General features: G+C 36.8%; 1 non-coding gene across 1 annotated transcript; it reads right to left on the bottom strand.

Moving 5' to 3' along the window:
• Window positions 1-4492: 4492 nt before the first annotated feature.
• On the bottom strand, window positions 4493-4558 carry LOC114680010 (small nucleolar RNA SNORD37). The gene has a single exon (XR_003732087.2). It is a non-coding gene; the product is annotated as a small nucleolar RNA SNORD37 (small nucleolar RNA).
• Window positions 4559-19778: the final 15220 nt, after the last annotated feature.

The raw sequence follows: 19778 nt of genomic DNA on the forward strand, positions 1-19778 counted from the left end.
TATTAAGAATTTGGTTCTTATTTTAACTGCTATGCTCATTTCATACTATATCGCTATTTTCAAATATCACTCCCATAAAACATTTGTTGACTTTTAAATCTTTTTTTTTCTGCTCATAAGCAGAAGATACAAATAACTTACATGGCCAATATTTTTTAAATGTAGACCAGAAGTATTTTTAAGCAAGGATCATTTAGTCTAACCCCATAAGAAAAATTAAGGACTTAAATTATTACATTTTCCTGTGACCTCCTAATCTACACTTTGTGTTTTAGTTGTAGAAGAATAAACTTACTTTATCTCTGTTTGATAAATACTTTAAAATGCAATGCCCATACACACAGTTTCATTCTTCAATTACTTTTCCTCCACACTGACAAACCATCTAACACTATTTGATGGTCTCTCCTAGAGCACTTCATGATTCAGAGTCCTCCAACTGTGACAAATCAAAAGGCACCTATGTATTCTTTGGGGTTTTTGTTTGCAAAAATGTCAAAAATTCAATTTAGTTTGGATTTTGATGTGCATTAATCTTCACAACCTTTTATGCATCAATTAACTGGTAAAAGTTACCAGGGCATCTCTTCACTGAATGCATCATGAAGGCCTTTAGTCTTTTTTCTTTTTTTTCTTGTATACATTCTTTGCTGTTTTCACTGTGAAGTACTTGGGTTTTTCATTCTGGAAACCTGATTTATGTGAAAACAAGTTTAGTTGGGTTTTCTAAAAGTGTATACTCTCTACCCAGCATGATTTTGGTGAGGCAGGGTCATAGGGGGAGCCCTTACAACAGAGCTTAAGGAAACGTGTGTTTGTGTGTGTGTGTGTGTGTGTGTGTGTGTATTTATTATTCATAAATTATAGAACTGGAACAACTTTAGAAGGCATGAGCCCCAACCCTCTCAATTTGCAGATGCAGCAAAATTAAGTTGGGTGTTTTATAAGATCAGCTAGTTAAGAGCATATTTAACACACACACACACAAAAAAAACCCTCAGCAATTTTTAACCCTTCTAGAATATCACAGTACCATTGTCACTTTGAGACAGGGTTTGTGTTTAGAGGTTACAATTCAATTTTACCCACCTTCTTTACCTGCGCTGAGTACCTCCAGATCTTTCAATGAAGGTAATGGCAAAATCACAATTACTTTTGTCCAACCTAATACCTTTAGTCTTACTAGCAAGAATGAGGTGATTCCTAATTGTGAGAAAAATTTGGAGCTGCCTCAGCCCCACTGAAAAGAATGGACATCCTATTAATTTTATATCACCACTTTAGCTTAAAACTTTTAGCATAGAAGAGTGGTGTGGCTATTTGGCTTTCCTCCCTCAAACTCATCAGTAAGGCATAAATCATTTCTGAATACTTCTTGCTTTCTCCCCATTCTTTAACTTTTGGAGCCAACTTTCCACTTAATCTATTATTCCTGGACCCTAGACATGGTAATTAACCTCAGAGATGGAATTTAGTCAAAAATGCACTCTGCAAACAGCGTTACATTAGAAACATTTTAATTGTGTTCAGCAGCATTTCTTAATTTAATCTGAAAGGTTACACTATCTTCCATATGAATCAATAACCATTTAATTTCTGGATGAAGGTTAAAATGATTTTCTCTGACTTACTAGCTTGGCATAAGGCTATGCTTTGGGCCATTAATTCACCTTGTAAAGTCTTCGCTTGAATTCTTCTGAGCTCTAAGAGAGTGGAGCATCTTTTAAGAAATAGGTCACTTTATTAAATGATAAGTTGTCAGACAGACTCAACAACAGTTTCTCTCTTTGAAGAGCATTAGCTGTAAGATAATGGAGCATTTTTATTTTGTGCAATACTTGGAATGAGAAGATCCACAGCTTAGGGGCAAGACTATGGGATTAATCATTTCTCTCCCTCATTGAAGAGACTTCATTGTTAGAATTCAGTATCTAGCTGAATCAATAAGTTATTTCTTATTAGAACATAATCCTTTTGATTGAAGAATTTTTTATAATATATAAAAAATCTCTGTCTCTGTTTATAGACATTATTAATGATGACTGTTGTGTTAATAAACTACAATGATGATTTTAGAAAACTTTCACCTAGTCCCGATGACTTTTGTTTTATTACCAGTCTATTGTGACATCTTTTTAGTGTATAGAATCTGTACTCAGTTGTAGAAAGAGAAAGAAATATCCATGACTTTGAGTTATAAAAACTTGAAAGTTCTATAGTCATAAAGTTAGAATTATCATTAATATTTTTCTTATCACTAATACTCGAGCACATGACACTATAGCCTATAATATCATGTAATATATACTTCGATTAAAATATTCTAAAGAAATGAGTGAGAATCATTGCATTTGAAAGCAAGAAAGAGAGACCCTGGAGATCTCCTAGTTCCACAGATCAAGATGCCACATCTGAATTAGATTAAGTGACATGTCAAAGGTTGCATGATTAATGACAAATTTGGCACTAAAACCTTACTACGTCAGAACTCTTTCCACTAAAACCTTACATGTCTTGAATATTTAGAACATTTATTTTAAGAAAGAATGGCATAAAGTCTGGGCAAAGACATGCCAAGAGTTCTATTATACTTAAGATTTTAAATGTTGCTCTTCTGGCCTCTGCTCCTTGGCTAGCGTTTCATCTCTCTGTATACAATTCTCCCTCTGATATATCATGCAAATACTGATTACCACACTGCTGGTTTTGCTCAGATATCCTGTATTGATACACAATACAGGAAATTATCCTAATCCACTCTGCCTCACAAAATAATGACCTAAAAGTTCTCAAGTAGGCACTCATTGGGATCATCCAATTATCCTATTCCATTCTGCCTCACAAAATCATGACCTAAAGGTTCTCAAGTATGCACTAATTTGCCCTCCAAACATACCATTAGCCACCAAAGTCTGCTAATTCCACTTCAGGAAAGACTCCAAAATCGGTGCCTTGGTTTCTCATGCTTTTCCTGTCTTCCTCCTGAGATCACTGCAAAGCCCCCGTCACCTTCAGTCTTCCTATCACATGATCACGTGCTTTGACTTCCCAAATACAGTCTCTATACTCTTCTAAGTTAGTTATTCCTAAAGGCAAATTTGAGCCCATCATTTCTATACTTAAAAAGCTGCATGACTCTGCAATGCCTTCATGTTCTGGCTCAACCTACCTCCCCACCATAGAGTTCCCCTACTAACTGGCAGACTTAGACCACATCTCAGCCTTCTCTGCACCAGCCATAACTCTCATAACCCTAGGCTTGGCATATGGTTTCCTTCCTCTGTAACACCTTTTATTTCCATTTATTGCTTCCAAAACTCTTATCCTAGCTCAAAACAGCAAAGCAAAATACTACTATATAACATTCCTTGAGACCTTTGGTAGTAGTGATGCATGCTCCCTACTGCTACTTCATTTTATTCATACATTTCTTATGGCATTTACTGAATTATTTATTACAATTCGCTACTTCTCTTATATTATTCTACTCAAAGCTTCCTATGGCCTTGTGAATAAAAGGCAGGCAGCAGAGTTGAGTGGACCTGGGTTTGATCCCTGCCAATGAATCAGCAATGATGTGACAAATTACCAAGATTAACAAAATCTTGGTAATCCTCAGTTTGTTAATTTGCTGAGGATTGATAATGAAATTTACAAGTTGATCTGATGTGTGGGATGTTGATGATGCATGGAATGTGCCTTACACTGCTTTGGCACCAGTCTTGAGTCAATACGTGAGAGACATGCATCCCTGTATTCCCAGCTCTTGATTAAAGTGCCAAGCACATTTGCTGAAATGAAAATCATGCAGTATTTATACTGTTATAAACTTAGCTATGTAAAAAATATGGCTTCCTTTGTTTCTTTATACCTGCATACATTCTCAAACTCAGATTTTTGCTGATGGTGAGTGCTTGTCAATCCAAGATCACTCAGTCACTTTCATTATGAGAAACAGTATTTTGGAAACTAGTGCTCAGTTGATTCACCTTTCTGCCCCACAGGAAACAGAAGCAGAATGTGTGTGCTCCAGGCATCTGGGGGATATTGCATTTGTACGCCATTTGTGCTCCAGTCTGCCTTTAGCTGAGGTATAGCGGTATAGCGCTTGTTACCTAGTCTTGGAAGTCAGTCTCTAGCCTGCTACATTCACCACTGATGTCCTTAGGTGACAGACAGAGCAGTGAAAATCCTGAGTAAATTTGAGAGGATTCCAGAACAAAAAGAACTGGGGTCTGACTTTCCAGGCTGTCTTTCCTCTGAAAAAACTGTAAACTTTGTAACTAAATCCCATTTCTGCATGACACCAGGGGCTCGAAGTCTGAAATCAAAGTGTCAGTAGGTTTGGTTCCCTCTGAGGGCTGAGCAGAAAGAATCTGTCCAAGCCTCTCTTCTTGTAGATGGCCATTTACTCCTGTGTCTCTTTCCATTTTCTTCCCTTTATGCATGTCTGTTTCTTTGTCCAAGTTTATTCTTTTTCTTTCTCCATGGGCCTCAGATGCTGGTTTTCTTCAATACATATCAGGTCAAATTGAAGAAATGTTACTTACTCTTTTTTTTTTTTTTTTTTAAATAGACAGGGTCTCACTCTGTTGCCCAGGCTGGAGTGCTGTAGTGCAATCTCAGCTCACTGTAGCCTCGACCTCCCAGCGTTAAGCGATCCTCCCACCTCAGCTTCCTAAGTAGCTGGGACTACAAGCATGCACCACTGCACCTGGCTAATTTTTGTAATTTTTGATAGAGATGGGGTCTCACCATGTTACCTAGGCTGATCTCGATCTCCTGTGCTCAAGTGATCCACTTCCCTTGGCTTCCTAAAGTGCTGGGATTACAGGTGTGGCCATAAAAAAGGATGAGTTCATGTCCTTTGTAGGGAAACCATCATTCTGAGCAAACTATGACAAGGACAGAAAACCAAACACCGCATGTTCTCACTCATAACTGGGAATTGTATAATGAGAACACTTGGACGCGGGGTGGGGAACATCACACACCGGGGCCTGTCGTGGGGTGGGGAGATGGGGGAGGGATGGTATTGGGAGATATACCTGATGTAAATGGCAAGTTGATGGGTGCAGTATACCAACATGGCACATATATACATATGTAACAAACTTACACGTTGTGCACATGTACCCTAGAACTTGGAGTATAATTTAAAAAAATAGTGGTGTTAGTTATAAACTCATGCCTTGAACTTTCAGTATTTTTAACATTTAAAACTGAATGTTTGGAATAAGAAAATACAAACTTCTTTTTCTTAAATGCTTATTTATTGAAAATAAAAGTTCCGACTTTCAAGATCATTACCTCTACTAGATATTTTCAAAATCTATCTAAAATTTTACAATTCAGTAAATTGGACCTTTATTCTTTTGTGTCATCTCTTCTTGTGTTCACTGTACATGGTAAGCTCTTCTTTCTGCTTGAATAGTGAAGGAAAAGACAGAAGAAATAATTTTTTAAAACCTACCTAGTTTATTGTGGTATATTTTCATGCTACATCCTCACCCACCTGTATATGTAGTATGTGTGTGTGTGTGTGTGTGTGTGTGAGAGAGAGAGAGAGAGAGAGAGAGAGAGAGAGAGAGAGAGGAATGTGGGAAAATATGTGAGGGATAGTGTGTAAAGAGAATGATATATGGAACTCATCACAACTAATTTGGAATCCTGGCTATACTATTTTTCATTTGGGCCAGCAGGAAAATCATTTGATTTATGTTAGTTTCAATTTTCTTCCACTGAACTTTAAAATTCTTTTAGAATGCAACAATCTTTTAATTTCTGTTTCTTTAATCTGGCACATAGTAGAGAAATTGTCATTATTGAATGAATAAATGAGCAATGTCCTAGCTATCAATACAAGGCATTACAAGGGTTCATTTTACTCCCAATTAATTTATGTTCAGTCCAAAACACTGTGTTTAAGAAATGAGCCTCAATTTGGCCTTGTCTTCTTTTCACAGGCTGCATGTGTCAGTCTTCAGGAATACACTGACTTCCTGGCTGCTTTAGCAAATATTAGATTGCCCTCCTCTGACTTCGAATAGAACGTACTTCTTGTACTCATGATTTAATATGTGGCAATATGTTATTTTATCTAATTAGGTCATAGTTTTGGATATGTCTCTTTCTCTCTCTGAAATGCTCAGCTCCTTAATGGCAGAGACCACACAATATGCCTTTGTTTTTCACATCACCAGCAAAGGGCCCCTTTCTTGGGAGGTGCTGAGTGTGTTCTTGTATTTAAGAATAGCAGTAGTGACAGTAAAGTTAAGCTAATGTACACAGTTCTTTAAAAAACAAAAACAAAAACAAAAACAAAAAAAAACTATGCTGATATAATTGTGTCAGATGAAGAGATGTAGACTCACAGAAGTTCAGTAACTTGAAATATGCCCATAGCCAGAAAGAGGCAATGACTCAGTTGTGCAGATTCTGATTCCAGGACTGTTTCCACTACACCATGATAAATAAGGTCTCTGTTTTGTATTAAACATTCAGACAGTTGGTATGAAGTTGTTAGATCTGACATAATTTGTTTCTAATAGGATTGAGATACCCTGAACAGGTCACCAGGGTATGTTGTATAATTTACCTTTGCTTGATGGCTTTAAAAGGAGGATTAACACCTGCCTTTTAGGCCAGGTTTAGGCATTGCCCTGCCAAAAGGAAAGAAATTAACTACATGTTTTTAAAGATTCCTTTTGGTTCTATAGCCAAAGGAATCTTGGTTCTTGTAACTTAGTTATATTTACTTTTTTAACTGAATTCTGCCTGTTCCTGGGCATTTTGTAAATATTATGCAAGTCTAAGTTTAAATCAGCAGTGACGAGTCAAATTTGGGAGGTCAGGGAAGGTAGAAATCAAGTTACCATGCAGAAGAGCTCAATATACATGTCACTACTAATGAGATGAGAAGGAATAACAGCACACAATATTAATCTTCATGCCATGCTTCAACACAGGATTTTTAAGCCACTCTGACAAATTCTAGATTTTAAACACAAATGAGTGGAAATTTGTGGAGAACCCTGAGAACTTGGAAGTGTCTTTGTTGTTTGCCTTAGTCCGCCTCCATTCAGAGTTTTTCCTCACCTTGAACATTACTTCGTTTAAATTCTTAACCCCCTTTCCAACCATTTTTACTCATTTGTTGTTACTATGCAGATTACAATGGCTGGTGTTTGGAAAGGGGATCAGCAAAACATTTATCATTCAATGCAGCAACTTGAGGAGTTTTGAAAAGCAGAGCATGTGGAACCCCATTAACAGATAAAGAACACAGGATTGAAAGAACCGAAGGACAAATCATTTATTTCAGTACATCTTGTATAGCAACACATTACCAGAGGCAATAGGTACAAAAGATCAGATCAGCTTCAGAAGGGCTAAATGATATTCATTTGCCATCTTCACCAAAATAATAAGATTGCATGGAAATATTTTTTATTTTGAATGTTGAAGATAATTTTAATAATGTGATTTTTTTGACCCACAGTCTAAGGCAAAGCCTTATCCCGGAAGATAATAGAGATGAGATGAATTAGAGGACTATAGCCAGATACAGAAAAAAAAAAAAGCAGAACCTTTTAATACTAACAGATAAAACAGGCAGTTCAATGCTGATAAATGCAGAATAATGATGCTTTTGATGGGTCTTTATCACAGAAGGCCATGTTCTTCATAAATTAAGAGCCATAAAAAAAGGAATTTCAGTCAAAAGACAAGTCTGTTTGTATTGTCAATGAATGATGAGAAATAGAAAGATAAAAATCAAATAGGAATGCATAAAATAACTGCTTGATGACTTTATCAGCTAAGTTTCTACCCTGAAAAATATAGAAGAACAAAAGACTACCTAGAAACAAACAAACAAACAAAAAATTCAAAGACAGCCCAAAATGATAGAAGTACTTTTCTTTTGAAAAAATGAAACTATTTTATTTGTGGAAAATTGTGGTTGATCTAACGACTACTGAAGTCAATTTCAAATGCAGATGTTTTTAGTATTTTCTTATCTCAAAGGGCATCTAAAATGTATCTGAAGTGATATTTAATGTGGATTGACATTCATTCTTTATGTGAAGGATGTATCTCAATGTCTATACGTATGTGCTTCTGAATATTTTGTCACAATTATCTTTAAAAAGTTAGATAGTGAATTTTTTTGGTAAAAAATGTCAATTGAATTTGAGCTTCTGATTGATGTATTTTCTAAAATTTAACATTTAGCTTTCTTGTGATGTTTTTGTAAAGAGAAAACAGAATGTGTTTGAGCTTCTGTTACATATATATTTTCTAAAATATAATATTTATTACCATTACCTAGTTCAGATTTATAATATTTATCATCAATAAATATGGGTCAAATTTGCCAATTATGTTTTCAGACACTGGTCCTAATATTTCAGGTATTATATCTATAATTTAATTAGCAATCTGCATGTGGTATCTCTTATAGATCATTATTTGGTACTGAAAGTGGTAATAATTCATCAAGTAATACTTTTCCCATAACAGGCAACTTTATTAATTTATCATGATGGATCTTTGATCTTTCTTTATTAATATATCATGATGGATCAAGGTAACTATTCTTATACACCAGCACTAAGAATCAACATTATTTGGAGGAAGCTATTTAAAAAAATAAGAAAGCAATGTGTCTTAATGAAATGGCCATGGTTCGAGAACCAAGAGCCCTAACACCTGCCTTAACAGACAAGATGTGTTAACTCGGAGAATGTGCGATTTTTGCCTCAGTGTCTCCAAACTTAAAATAAGAAGGCTGAGTAACTAAATTGTTTTTGAATTTTATAACCTTATATTTTACTGCTGTGGTATATTTTTTGTGACTTCTTTGCTTAGTCATTACTTAACCTTACTTTCACAATTTATTTTAATGTGTCTACTAACATCAAAGTAGTTGTCTTTTGTAACTGACAGGTGCTGGGGAGAAAAGTATCTGAATCTCCCAAAAGGCATTTCCAGCCCCGCTCACTGTGTTCTGATCTCCCTTCAGAACTCAAAATCACTACTTCCAGGGGACATAGTGTTGATGAGCTTTCTTCTCATCCTTCCAGCATGCAGGGGTGGAAAAAGACTGAAGACCATTGGTCTAACACCTTCACAGAGAGCCTTCTCAGAGGACACAAGTGCTTGTCAAGCATATGCGTTCAAGGAAGCGTCTCTTTGGGGAGAGTCTGTCATCTTAGCATCACTTTTACCTCTTGAGACTCCCATAGTGAGTCAGGGCCAACAACTTTCTTTTTTAATGACATGTTTTAAAATTCTGTGTTGCTGGCATTGATCCTCTCTTTTTCTTACCATATTTGATGTCCTCTCAGTTTCTAAGCTGCCTTAAAGATTCCATATTTCATAATTATTTTGTTGCAAGCAACAGAAATGGTCTTTGACTGACTTAAACAAAAGCAAATTTATTGGAAGGATATAGTGAGCTCAAAGAATGTATAGAAGCCTAGAGACCTGGCCTTGAATGGATGGGAATCAAGGCAGTGCTGGAGACAAGAAAGAAAAAACCATGGTAGTGGCCTGGTAGCAATGAGGGCTGACTCTCAGATAAAAGTGAAAGAGAAATATTTTCTTCCTTTTTATGATGTTGCTGTATATTCAGATTCCTGCAGTGGACATCCAGTGAAGGATACTGGATTTCTGTTATAAAGACATGGGGGCATTGGGTAGACATTAAAGAGACACACATTCATGTATGTTCATATGAGCACCTTCCTCCTGCAAAGCAGCGTCTGCAAATAGCTACCTATTTCATTTCTTCTTTTGATAAATTGACTTGATCTCTCTTCTTACCATCTCTTTTTTTAAAAGTATGAGTTACCTTCATTTACCATCTCAATTTCATCCTGATCTTTGTTTTTCTTAGAAAAGTACAGGTACCCCTCTTAAAAAACCACTAGGTAATTATGTTTAAAATCAGTTCTCCATTATGGTGAAAAGGAAGTTAAAATATTCAAAAGTTAAACTGGGCAAACTTCTATTAAAATAGGCATTATTTGATAAATTAACACTTATAATCCCTAAGAGTATTGCTATCTAAACTGATAGATAAGGTATTCTGAAGTTAAAAATACAATAAAGGAATATGGTATGTGGGTAACATCAAGTGGGATTGCTGTGCGGTATTTCAGATGAGCTCATATATTACCCCACGTCTAATACTTTCACAAAATGATGGTATTTTTCACCTGCTTTCTGATCTCTTTTTGATAGAAATAGCCTGGCATCTTTTTCCTACATCAGCTCCGTTCATCTATTGAACTTTAATGATATGTTTTTCTCCCAGTCCTCTAACAATTTCCACTAGATTTAGCTACTTTTTAAGGAGCTTCTGTGTTTCTTATGGTACTCTATTATTTTCTTTGATCATCTAGTCCTTTTTCTTACCCTAGGGACATTTTCATTTGCAAAGATCCACCCAAATTTTACTCAGATCCAGTCATATAGAAAACCCCCTACAAGTGAAATCTGACTGCCAAATAATTTCTGTCAGCCTTAACACTGGAATTTGCTAACTTTTGGCATGATTCTGATGAAAATTAGAAATTATGTAAGTTCTCCCCAATACTGGACTTTTCAGGGGTTTGCTATCCAGCTTGGTGGGTTATCCAGCTCTTTTGCTTCCCTCCTTTCCTCCTGCCACCTCTTTAGACCATTTCCATCCATCAAACATGCCTTTAGGGATAAAAAGAGAAGGTGAGATGAAATGCAAGCTGATCCATTTTGTTGTTTAGCTGCAGTTCTGGTTAGAGAGAAAGTAGAGGGTTTGTTGAAGAGAAAAGTTGAAACGTGGAAACTATTGGCTAAATTGAAACCAGGGTATTAGCTTGGGAAGTTGTCGATTTATGCAACCGGTGCTCCCATTTGCATAGATAACTGAGTTAGCTTTACAAGAGTTTAGAGCTCCCTCGCTCATAGATATTTTATTCATGAGTTATTGCCCTTAAAAATATGTAACCATAAAAGAAGTCCTCTAAAGAAAACCCAGCCTCTGAAATGAGGCTCACAACCATTACACCGATGATCTGAAAGGCACACTTGCCTCCTTCAGTTTATAATGATATCATTGCCTTAGCCACAATCTCACTTTTGTTCATTTAAATGGCATAGGAATAAAAGCTACTTGCATCGTCGTTTGTACATTAATAGGCACAACATAAAACCAAATTACAAGGCTGTACTCTTCCTCAAGCTGTTAGCTACCTCTAAGGTTTTTCTGTGGCAGCGACAGATGCTCTGATACCTATATAACCTCCAGAATAAGAGTGTAATGAAAGTAGTATTTGTAGTATTTAACTTTGGAAACCTTTAAATTAGTAAGATTTATTTTTGTGATGCTTTAGAGTAAGAAGTTAGCATTTCTCTAATGACAGTCATTTCTTAACATTTTAACTCATATCTTATGGGAAATCTAAGTAGTGCTTAAAACTCTGTGGAAGAAAGAAAACACAAGGGCAGTTCAAGCAGAAATGTAAAGAGGTAAAAAAGAAACATTTATACGGCCAAAAAAAATACGAAAAAAAGCTCATCATCACTGATCATTAGAGAAATGCAAATGAAAACCACAATGAATACCATCTCACGCCAGTTAGAATGGCCATTATTATGAAGTCAGGAAACAGCTGCTAGCAAGGATGTGGAGAAATAGGAACGCTTTTACGCTGTTGGTGGGAGTGTAAATTAGTTCAACCATTGTGGAAGACAGTGTGGCGATTCCTCAAGGATCTAGAACCAAAAATACCATTTGACGTAGCAATGTCATTACTGGGTATATACCCAAAAGATTATAAATTATTCTACTATAAAGACACATGCACACATATGTTTATTGCAGCACTGTTCACAATAGCAAAGACTTGGAACCAACCCAAATGCCCATCCATGACAGACTGGATAAAGAAAATGTGGCACACATACACCATGGAATACTATGCAGTCATAAAAAAGAATGAGATGATTTCCTTTGCAATGACATGGATAAAGCTGGAAGCCGTCATTCTCAGCAAACTAACACAGGAACAGAAAACCAAACACCGGTATTCTCACTCTTAAGTGGGAGCTGAAAAATGAGAACACGTGGACACCGGGAGGGGAACAACATACACTGGGGCCTGTTGGGGGCTGGGGACAAGGAGAGGGAGAGCATTAGGACAAACAGCTAATGCATGTATGGGGCTTAAAACCTAGATGATGGGTTGATGGGTGCAGCAAACCACCACGGCACATGTATGTCCATGTAACAAACCTGCATATTCTGCACATGTATCCCGGAACTCACAATAAAATAAAAAAAAAAATATCCAGCAGCCTTTCCCATATTGCCATGTTCAGTGAACCACACTACTGCACTGTCTGATAAATGTGAAAAAAAAAAAAATTGGCAATCTAAGTACTTTCTATCCCACACCCTATCACTGCCCTGTTTGTCAAACAAAGAAAGCACCTGTTGAGACAGAAGCCTTGCTGGGAGTTTCCACGATGTTTGATGATCCAAAAGATGTAATATCATGAGCAGCAACTGCACTGGCAGAGCATTATCATAATAGCCCGACCTCCTGAGCTTTTCCTGATTACCTGGATCTTACCTCCCAAAGGGAAAATGACTTCAAAGACTGAAGTTCTTCCTGCATTTTTCAAAGATTCAGCCACTTGAAGCTACAGACTCTTCCAGCTTGTTTTCAACATGCACAATAATGCCAGAAAATGATACCGAGTTCTTCTAAGAGCCCAAGAGGACATGGAGCAGCACTCTAACGGCTGGTCTTTTCAGACGGATCTGCACAGTCCTCTGTGTTTTCTTAGCCACCAGAAAGAGGGAAGCTCTGGGTTTCACTGTTTTTTGTTTGTTTGTTTTCTTTTTTGCCTGTTTGTTTCCAATTCAATAGTTTAAAAGCAGAGCCTTAGCTTCCTAAGTCCATTTTGAAAGTCAAATGGATTAAAAAGAGTTTCAAAACAGTGCTAGCCCAAATCCGGTTGAAACTTTTAATTAGTCTGATGTTATTTTTAGACTCTCTCAAAGCTCCGTAATTGAGCCCTTTGCAGTTGTACAAACAAATAGAAACCTTGTAAGATCTTGAAATTCATGATAGTTTACTAATGAAGTCAGCTTGGAAAACTCTTCATTGAATATTGTAATTTGATTGCCATCTTATTCTGATTGGACCCTGGTTTTGCATTTAAATGAGTATATATTATTTGAAATGCAAAACAGCATGTTATCTGGGGTATTTTGCAAGAACAGACAAGATTAAAAACATCTAATGTTCCATTTTATAAAAACATTACAAAATGGAAGTGCAGAGCTGACTTTTAAAATTTATTAGTAACAGCTTACAATAATTGGACATTAATTAATCCTAAATTACAAGACATTTCTGTGGAAATGCGTATTACATCCTTTCCATCAGTATTCAGCAGATTCATTAGTATTATTTTTTGTTTGGAGCATTGAAGGCACTAACAACAGTTTCTTACTAAAGCAGTCATGGTTACAGAATTCACTGTTACGCATGTGAGTTGAACTCAATACATTATCAATTACTGATTCTACAACTACTGACCTTGAGTATCCAATTTAAAAAAAAAAAAAAGTGGCAGCAGTAGCTAAGGCAAGCTGAATTTGTGAATTGGGGTCTGTATCGACTTGTTCCAAGCCTTTGTGGTAGATGGATTGGGAAGAATTTTCTGATTCTATAAACTTTTATTATTATTTCTCAACTGTGGTTTTTGTGTCTTACATAGAAAATTGTTTTCAATTGCATTACCCCAAAAAAGAAGATTCCATTTGAAAGAAGCATGGGGGCAGCTATCTCTCTATTTGATTGTTTGGCTTTCTGAAATTTCCATTACATCTATTTTCAGACACATATAGTAACCCACAATCTAATATGCTGGATTTTTCTTCCCTTTAGTATTTTGCTGACAAAAGACTGTCAGAACAGGACCTTAGCTTTATAAGTGTATTATCCAGGTCTTTGGAATCATTTTTAATCATTTAGGTATTATATCAAGTGAGTTATAATATGGGAATTAATAGTTTATGTGGAATTTGAACTGTGAGAAAAAGAGATTTCTTCACCTATTTCATATTTCTGTCCTCAAATAAAGGCAAAGTCTTAGTGTAATGGAGGAATTTGGCTCCCTAGGGGTCTCTAGTGATGGAAGAAGGTGGCAATGACAATGCTACAACAGAGGGAAGAGGGAGCAGAGAAACAGCATGGCTTTGCACTTGTCTTCCATTGCAGGCCTGTGCCATCCCAACTACCACATTACATTAATTCAACCTGGAATTAAGTCCAGCCTGATGGACAGTTTTAAGAGTTTTATAAAATTGCTATGTCACATGTAAAATGCATGCAAGTACCATTGCTATGTAATCAATTTGGTGAATACTATCAAAGTAATTTTGATTTCTGATATTCTAAGACTAGCAAGGGCTGCACTTAATCCTTCTCTCCGAACTCAGTATCCATAGATACATACAATTCTGATTTTTTTTTTTTTTAACTAGGAACAGTTAAATTTTCAGGACTAAAAGATTAAAATCAACTTTCCTGGCTGAAAGAAAGGATGCTTAAAATTTGAGAGCAAATCTTTATAAAGATTGGTCATTGTACTAAAATAAGGATCAAGTATTGGGTCTGGACTGATTCTGGCTTGAGGTTGGTGCTGTATAGGTCCTCATTTTATGGATCTTGTTCTATGCAAATGAGAGCTGTCAGCTTCCTGTATGACCCTGTATGCACAAGCAACCTGATGGGTTGGGGTATTGGGGTACCAGTTAGTTGAATATCCTTTATCTGAAATTCTTAGGACCAGAAGTGTTTCAGATTTCACATACATATATATTTTGATTTTGGAATGTTTGCACTTACATAATCACATACCTTGGAGATATAACCCAAGTCTAAACAAGAATTTTATTTATGTTTCACATACATATATACACATAGCCTTAGGAGACAATGTTTTGTCTGCATTTTGACTGCAACTTATTACATGATGTCAGATGTGTAATTTTCCTCTTGTGGCATCATGCTGGTGCTCAAAACTTTTGGGTTTTACATTTTCTGATTAGGGAGGCCCACCCTGTATATCTCCTGAACTGGCCCTACAAAGTCTTTTCTACTTTCTTTTTTTTCAAATTGGAGCTACAGGAAACAGATTTTTTTTTTCTGTGTTGAAGGAAAGCAGATTATATGAACCTAGACTTCAAGTTGCCATGATTCAAGTATCGTCAAAAAAGTTAACCAAAGAGAACATAGTTGAAGTGAAAGAAAAGTATGATCAGGGGATAAGAAATAATCAGTTGTTCTAGTTTTCCAAGAGCCACTGCTTCCCTTTCCCAAGTCTAATCATGCGTGCGAATACATCCCCTACTTTGACCTAAGCTTGTTTGAGCTGGATTTCTCTTGCTTGCTACATAAATGATCCCCTGTTACAAAAACTTTATTTTTCCTTTTTTTCCTCTTAGTAGGAAGGGAGTGAATTGGAGCTTTGGCATGATAAATATATTTTCTCTGAACTAAATCCCCACCTAGCTGTAGAAGCAGAAGATAAATATGCCCAAGCATCATCTCACCTATTATCTGTCAACTAGTGAATTACTTTTCTGATTTTTATAGCTTTAACCCCATTCCTGATTTTAATATCTGATTTGAAGTTTTCCAGAGTATACTTCTAGAACATCTTAGGCACCTGAAAAGCGACTGAGATGTTCAAATTGAATACTAGATGACAACATGGCAAGTTAAATGTGTCTCTTGTCCCCTGAAGTATACTTCAGGACTTAGGGACTGATTGCACAAGGGGTACAAAGAAGAAAGAAGACACAAAATTGATTAGAAATCTGTGTGATTGAGAGTGGGATAAGGAGGAGCCACAAATGGGAGGTAGGTAAGTAGTATTTGAAAAGGTAATAGAACAAAAATGTGGCAGTGTCAAAAAAGTTACTGTTACAAAGAATGTAAAATAAGAGTGATAAATAGCACTGAAAATGCAAGGGTTTAGGAGGAAGAGAATTTAGAAACAGCTTGGACTTGCCAATTTTGAGCTCACAGTTAGCCTTTGAAAGAGCTGCTGTAGATAAAAGAAGTGAATAAAAGTAAGACAATAACAAACAATAGAACTGGAGAGGAAAGGAGAGAGAGGGAGGATGAGTGTAAGAGAGAAGAAGAGGGATTCAGAAAAAAGTCCCAGGGATTATGGGATGGGAAGGAACAAATGAACAAATTGATCAATTAGATAACAAAGATGCACAAATAAAAACAGAAATAACAATGCAATGATATTTTAAAAAGGGAAGTAGGAAATTAAGGGAGCTAAAATGAGGTTATTTAAATTTCATAGGTGGATTAGGTCATCTAATAAGACTGAAGAGTGTGGGATGTTGGGAAACTGAAGATTCTAGAGCATTTGGGGGATATGTACTATGATAGAATTGAGTGACTAGAAGTATTATACTATATGTCTGTGAAATATCAGTTACCATTTTATAGAGTGTATTTGCTTTAGAACACATAAACATATCTTAAAAACTTCTAGTTACAGAGCTACTTCTGGTCACCCTTGATAGGCTGGTAACTTGGCAAAGAGAGACGAAAGAAAATGAAATGCAAGAATTCACTAAGATGGCTGATGATGGGGTTTGAATTTGGTAGTGAAGTAAATAAACTCAGAAATAAACTGATATTCTGGAATGAGAGGAAGGGCTTGACATACTGGAGGCTATCAATCATTTAAGTAGCTATAAATAGCTTCTACAGTGTAGAGTCGCATGCTTAGGAATTAGGGGAGCAATAATGCATAAGATGTGCTCTTTGCGTGCAGTCACAATTTGGTGAAGGGCGCAGCCACCCAAAAAAGCAGAGAGATTCAGTAGCAGTGAGGAACTGGGAAGACAAAAAAGAAGAGAGGATATGGTGGTAATAGAGAAGAAGATTACAGTCAGATGTCTGGAAAAGAGTAGCAGAAGTGGTAAGCAGATTTTTAGGTCTTTCTTGTAATTGCATACTTAGTATTTTGTAACCAGTATATGTACCAAAACAAGAGTTGGGGCACAGGGGTGGAAAGAGGAGTGACTTTGCTTGAGAAACCAATGCTATCTTTTTAGTGTTGTTGTTGTGACTGCCAAGAAATTGGCTCCAAGTCATTTTTGGCATTCTTATTCCTTCTACTCTAAACTGAATTATGATTCAATGTCAAGTCCTGAATCCATAAATCTGGCCTGACATTTCATGTGCTTCTAATAGATGGTGCTGGAAAAGCATTTTCTGACCTAAGCTCCATGAAGGAAATGAGGAAAATGCAGAAAAGGTTTCAGGCTAGTCTGTAAAGCTATTTGAGGCCTATTCCAGAAGTCTTCCTCAATTCATCTCAGTAAGTGATCTAAAGAGCCATCACTTCTTTGTGATACACAAAGGTCCAAGTCCACATTAGAAGTTCATAATACATGAAGTAACATTACTGTGCCTATAGAATGTCATCTGGAATTATTGGAAAGTAAATAGTTAAACCGGTTATATGACATCATAGAGCCAGTGTTCTTCCCCACTGTTTGCGGTACCATTTGAAGTACTCCATTTGATTTTCAGAAAGTTAAATTTAGGCCCATCAGCTTGGATGTGGACAAAGTTTAAAGGCAATCTAGAGTTACAAACTCAAATACCTATGAATGTCTAACAACTAGTAGAAATGAGTGAGTCTGGCCAAGTGTGAGAATGCAAGAGCAGAAGCTGAATGTTGAATACTGCCAGCATCTGAGTCCCACTGATGTCAGGGAGGTTGGGAACTGCAGCAAGCTGGACGCAGTCCTGGGGCAGCTGCCGCTCAGTATTAGCCTATTGTTGTGACAGGGAATGCCAATCTGGTGTTGCCAGATCTTCCCATTTTTGTTCTAGAGTGGCCAGAAAACTGGATTTTTGTATGAAAAGTATGGATTTTAAACATTAAGCCTTTAAGTGGACAGTCTGTGTTCCCTGTTTTAGAATTCACTTCTCAAATGGGTGTTTGGATACTGCACAGGCACAGCCTAAAGCACTCACGTGCACAGTCAGGTTACCTTAAACCAGTCTTGGACAAGCAGCATGGAAGAACAATCAGACATAAAGGATGGTTGCTTTTTTAAAATGTTGTTTATTAGTCTCTTCTACTTAAGAAAATGTCTCAGTGTTTGGTATAAAGCCTCTTGAGATGCATAGATAAATTATAGGAAGGCTCAGCTCCAAACATGTAACAAAGACAGGTAATTTCTGTATTCATAAGCCTTCTAGAATCAGCACCTCTCTGGTATTGTTTTCTCCTGTTGCCTTGGTTTCCATTCTGAGAATTAGCAGCATTCAACACGTCCCTCCTTTTCATCTTCAAAGAGGAGGGGAATCACACTCCTCTGCAAGAGAAGAAGAGCTTGTACAATGCACTACAAAATTCAGTCCACCCCTTGGCCTCCAGGAGAAGATTAAAAATGTTGACTCCTTAAGCTTGACCACCCTTCACGCTTTTCTAGTTCAGTCTCCTTATATATTAGATAAACAGAATTGAGGGGTGAGACATTTTATTACATAGATTATTGGATGTCAATGCCCAGACTCATATGTAATCAAGTTAATAATGCCAAGGCTTCTGAAATCATATGCTCCTAGACAGAGTTGCATTTGGACTAGGACTCAAGTCTTCTGACTGGTTCTCTTTCTATTGTATTGGTAGAATGCCCAGATGAGGCTGCTCAGCCTAGCCTAAGCATTGGATGCAGTAAGTTGAAAATAACAGGACAACCAAACTCAAAAAGAGTTAAAAAATAAAAGGGGCTTATTGACTTCCCAATCTAAAATGACCAGAGGTAGGATGGGCTTCAGGAAGGATTTAGTCAAGTCCTAGCTCCATTTCCTCTACCACCATCATAACCAAGACTTAAATTGTGTTTATATGGGACAGGTGCTATACTAAGCACACCCTCATGAGGTAGATATAATTAACTGCATTTTCATACATAAGGAAACTGAGACACTGGGTTTAAATACCTGTCCCAGGTTTGCATTTTAGAGTCAGGATACACATTCAGACTGCTGACTCCAGAGCCCTTGCTCTTAACCTCTGTACAGATTCTGATTAAATGGACTAGGAAATGGCTTAGGGATCTGTGACTAAAAAATACTTCCCAAACATTGCAATGCACATCCAGACTTAAAAAACAAATCTGCTACACAGTTGGCTAAGGGTACCATCCATATTTAAAAAAAAAAAAAAAAAAAAAAAAAAAAAAAAGGCAATCCTGAGGAGGTTCACTGCACAGAACACTATGGTAGAATTTAGTCCCAAATTCTTCTCTGCAATGCTTACATCCCAATGGAGAAGAGAAGTAAACACTATCTACTGATGAAAGAAAATTCTGGATGGAACTGCTGAGCACTACTGAACACAAAAGCCTGCCACTGCAGGACCCCTTAGCCTGAAGAACCCAATATTACAGTCACAGTATGTCTTCAGGGTGTTTATTACCTAGGTATTATAATTCTTGTGTGATGGCAGTCAGAGACTGATTATAATCAGGGGAGAGAGAAGAACTTCCTGGGGACACAGTACTTCACTATAGATTCCCTGCCTCTAATTCTCAATACAGAAATCTTTGCAAGAGTACTTTCATGGGTGTCAATGACAACAATTAAGCTTGAAGAGCATGGGAAGACATTTTAATCAGAAGCTAATTAAGAACAATGGTGGCATATGTATCATTGATTGTATCTCAA

Source organism: Macaca mulatta, chromosome 7 (assembly GCF_049350105.2).
Source record: "Macaca mulatta isolate MMU2019108-1 chromosome 7, T2T-MMU8v2.0, whole genome shotgun sequence".
In the NCBI taxonomy this organism is placed as follows: domain Eukaryota; kingdom Metazoa; phylum Chordata; class Mammalia; order Primates; family Cercopithecidae; genus Macaca; species Macaca mulatta.